The sequence below is a fragment of the Ictalurus punctatus genome, chromosome 6 (genome assembly GCF_001660625.3).
Source record: "Ictalurus punctatus breed USDA103 chromosome 6, Coco_2.0, whole genome shotgun sequence".
NCBI lineage: Eukaryota > Metazoa > Chordata > Actinopteri > Siluriformes > Ictaluridae > Ictalurus > Ictalurus punctatus.
In genome coordinates this window covers 10,121,642-10,126,173 of record NC_030421.2, presented here as the reverse complement: position 1 = coordinate 10,126,173, position 4,532 = coordinate 10,121,642, and the positions used below count along the sequence as shown (strand labels likewise).

At 47.2% G+C, this 4,532-nt stretch overlaps 2 non-coding genes across 2 annotated transcripts; both read left to right on the top strand.

Annotated features, from left to right (window-relative positions):
• Window positions 1-3,097: 3,097 nt before the first annotated feature.
• Window positions 3,098-3,171, top strand: trnat-agu (transfer RNA threonine (anticodon AGU)). The gene has a single exon. It is a non-coding gene; the product is annotated as a tRNA-Thr (tRNA).
• A 1,013-nt stretch (window positions 3,172-4,184) lies between these two features.
• trnat-agu (transfer RNA threonine (anticodon AGU)) lies at window positions 4,185-4,258 on the top strand. The gene has a single exon. It is a non-coding gene; the product is annotated as a tRNA-Thr (tRNA).
• Window positions 4,259-4,532: the final 274 nt, after the last annotated feature.

Below are 4,532 nucleotides of genomic sequence, written 5' to 3'. Positions count from 1 at the left end.
TGCTGTTGTGGGTGGGCCTGGTATCCACTGGCCAGCAGCAAAGGGTCAGTCTGTGCTGGGGCTGCCGCTTGTGGATGGGGCACCATTACTGCCGCTTGTTTAATGTGTTCCTTCCTCCGTTCCTTCTCTTCCTGTTTAGTCCTGGTCAGTTCGCCGAGCTGTGCCTTACAGAGTTGGCTCATTAGGGTTTCAGTGGCATCTTTAGCTTCTTTTTTCAGCTTTCTGTGTTGCTCCACGTGATGGGTCACATGTGCCAGAAATGAAGCCCATTCCATTGCGTTGAGCCCCACCACTTCCTCTAACTTCTGCTGTACCTCCCCAGGGAGAGCCTTCTTCAACAGCAGTTTGAACAGTCCCACACTTGCCACTGAATCATCCCATTTGGCACCCGTTTCATCCCTCCATTTATCTTGAAACTCTTGTATGAAGGTTATCACGTTTTCTTCGTCTTTCAGTTTTATATTTTCGAGCTTCCCAGGGTCCATCTTAGCTGGAAACATACTCCTCACAGCGTCCCATATTTCTTGTCGGTACAGGCCAAACGGGATGGCGTCAGCCTTGGGGTCGTCTATCAAATCCCTGTGTTCTGCCACATCAAAAAGTTCTTCAGCTCGTCCCTTGCCCACGGTTTGGCAGAGAATGGCTTTGATATCGCCAATCGCCAGGTGCTGTCCTGATGTTTTTTCCTCAAACTGTGTAATCCATTTCTGCCCCCCTTCACACATGTTGGGTAGTCGTTGGATCAGGCCCGTTAGGTCCATGAAACTCCAGGGTGCATACTGTAGGGCTTTTCCTTTAACCATGAGGTGCATCATCTGACCTGGGGGTGACCACCCAACCTGATTAAGGCTGGGCTCCGACTGGGAGCGGGCATGCGCTAAGTACGCTGTGATACCAGGTTTGAATCTCACTGGGGGCTTCAGGCTTGCCCTGCTCCGTAGTGATCTAGCTCCTCTAAGCTCCAAGTCCTCCTCCTCACTGACGTCTTGTTCAACTTTTCCTTCGTTGTCTGATTCAGTCCCCTTGCTCTCAGTCCCCCCTTGTTCGTCCAGATCCATGTCTGAACTCACTTGCTTCTTCTTCTGCTGGGGGTATATTAGGACCTTTGAGGCCTTACTCAGGCTCTTCACATGTTTTCCTGCTGACTGGTTCAGTGCTCTTCTCGACCTCTGTGATTTTGATTCTCCCAAACGGGGCTTTTGCGCATACTTATATTTCACAGCAGTCACCATTTGGAACGCTTGACCGGCAAGATTTTTCAATTCATCCATTTTACCCACGCCGTTTGATATCCCATCCTCCAATTCCTTATCCTCCTCATATGGGGAGAGCACCACATCCCCCTCTATATGGACCACCCGCCCCACCTTGTCTCTTGGCTCCCCTTTTCCTCCTACTCTGGTATGTGGAGCCCCTCGAGCTCCGTTTTCAACCTCGTGCCCTCTCTCACTCCTACGACCTTCTTGATTATCACTGGTATTATGCTCCTCCCGCTCCTGTATTTCCTCCAGTTTCTTGTCTCTTTGCTTGTGCACCATCGGCCGTGGCCCTGGCCTCGGGGTGCTAGTGCTGGTGGGACTCTTCCCGTGCTCCGGCCACCCCGGAGTGTGGGTCCAGTCTTTCATATACTCCTGTAGTTCCCTGTCCCTCTCTTTGTTGCCTACCTGTGGGAGGTCCAGCCGTGGGCTTTCGCTCTCGACCGGGGTTCTATCCTCGTATCCGGCAGCTCCTTCTTCCATTTTGATAGGTTCTCCATCCTCCCGCATGCGATGCCTCATTCTTTGGTATCCGGTGAATGTTCCCTGTATGTCCACCTCGGTTTCCTTCCATTCATCTTCTCTGTCCTCCAGGTCTTGCATCATGTAAAGCCCGGCAGGTGGGGCACTTCCGACAGGTCTCACTGGAGTGTGGTACTGAGGGTTATATGAGGGTGGGGCCTCGGCCCATTCCTTCTGAACGGCCTCTTTTATCATTTTTCCTAGGCTTGCTTCCCTTTCTTCTTTCTTCCGTACCACCGCCTCTGCTCGTTCTCTCTGCCGTCTATCCTTCTCCTTCTCCTCTTTCCCTGCCTTCATAAACCAGTCCACTATCTTCTCTGTCTTCACACATTTCTCCCTCACTCTCAAGCCTTTTTTCTGTTCATTCCATACAGCTAATCTCTCTTTCATTATCTGGCATAGCTGTTCATCAAGAGTACCTTCCTCGGGCCATTTCCACTCACCACTAGTCTTCTCACTCCATTTTTTACAATAACGCCTAATGTCCTTCTCATCTGTACAGTGTTTGCTTATCACCCTTTCTATCGGGCTCATCTTTTTCTTACATTCAGCCATAACTCTGGTCGTGTCTCACACCTCTCAGCCCTTAGAGTCTTTTCTACATGCCCCCCCCTAAATCCACTAAGTTATCCCTCACAGCCAAATGTTTTCCTCCTACCTTGTCCTGCTGTTCCAGCCTGCTTAGCCTATCTCGTACCGATTTATGCCTGCTTTTCCCTTCCGTCCGTACTTGGTCCAGCCAGCCTCCCTAGGGACTCACATACACTCAGAGTACATACATTCAATTAATTAAGACGATTAATTAATTAATTAAGATAATTCAATTAATCTTATGAATCTTAAGTTTAACTGTTTCACTCAGTCTATGATAGTATATGATTCTACGTTCTGCGTTGGAGCTATTCAAAGGTTGTATATTTGATCTGCTGTGGCTTGTGTGCTGTTTGTGGGTAAATATCTTGACCTATGTTTGTGGTTTATCATAGGTTGAGGATCCTCACATTCCTCAAACCAGCGGTAGGAGCAGCATTCTGGCAGAAACAACATATATCCATATGCCAGATCAGCATCTGTGCAGGATGCCTATGTCTAGGCTACTTTAGATGGAGCTAAGCTCTTCAAAGGAGGATCTCCAGGAACAGGGTTGGTGACCACTGGTCTGGGCTATCTTTTTCTGAATCTGACACCACAGACTGTGCATTTCGTGACTGGTTGAACGGATGCCTTAATATGTCATCAATGTCTGCATGCCGTTGGCATAAATCTTAGCTTGATTAAGAGTCAACAATCAGTTCATCAAGATGGCATTTAAAGCATGGGGTGCTGTGTCTTAGTTGGTTAAAGTGCCTGTCTAGTAAACAGGAGATCCTGGGTTCAAATCCCAGCAGTACCTGATGCAGGACCTTTCTCTTGTTTCAAGAGCAATGCCTTCCACCCCTTTGTTACAGAAAGTAGTAAACACCAGCAAGTCTATATTGGTGAGTGCTTTGCTGGCATGGAATTTAGAAGAATCTGAGATGAAACACCTTTGCTTCTTTTGAGCTCGGCTCTGTGGCGCAAAGGATAGCGTATTGGACTTCTAGGTTCAGTACTGGAGCTACTCAAAGGTTGTGGGTTCAAGTCCCTCCAGAGTCGTTCGCATGGGTCTGGCTTGTTGTTTTTTTCCCCATACAAGAGAGGATATCCTGTTGAATATGGCAATTCCCTACTCTCCATCTTAGATGGAATGCTTTGTTGGCCCCAGTTGAAAACAACGTCATCAAAGTTCCCCATGTTTCTACTCATTTGTCCAAAATGACACTGAAGCTGTGCTAAATTTAAATTCCTAGAAAATACCCATGACATGGATTCATGCCATAATTTGTGCTCACACACACAAACCTCAAACTAGCATTCTGCTTAGAAAATATTCAAAACATGTGCTGAGTACCCTCAGAGCAATTACTGTCAACAGAATTTTGGTGATATGTTTGTAAAGACTATGGGTGGAGATCAGATAGTATATTTGATCTGCTGTGGCTTGTGTGCTGTTTGTGTCTAAATATCTTGACCTATGTTTGTGGTTTATCATAGGTTGAGGATCCTCACATTCCTCAAACCAGCGGTAGGAGCAGCATTCTGGCAGAAACAACATATATCCATATGCCAGATCAGCATCTGTGCAGGATGCCTATGTCTAGGCTACTTTAGATGGAGCTAAGCTCTTCAAAGGAGGATCTCCAGGAACAGGGTTGGTGACCACTGGTCTGGGCTATCTTTTTCTGAATCTGACACCACAGACTGTGCATTTCGTGACTGGTTGAATGGATGCCTTAATATGTCATCAATGTCTGCATGCCGTTGGCATAAATCTTAGCTTGATTAAGAGTCAACAATCAGTTCATCAAGATGGCACTTAAAGCATGGGGTGCTGTGTCTTAGTTGGTTAAAGTGCCTGCCTAGTAAACAGGAGATCCTGGGTTCAAATCCCAGCAGTACCTGATGCCGGACCTTTCTCTTGTTTCAAGAGCAATGCCTTCCACCCCTTTGTTACAGAAAGTAGTAAACACCAGCAAGTCTATATTGGTGAGTGCTTTGCTGGCATGGAATTTAGAAGAATCTGAGATGAAACACCTTTGCTTCTTATGAGCTCGGCTCTGTGCGGCAAAGATTAGCACCTTGGACTTCTACGTTCTGCATTGGAGCTATTCAAAGGTTGTGCGTTCAAGTCCCTCCAGAGTCGTTCGCATGGGTCTGGCTTGTTGTTTTTTTCCC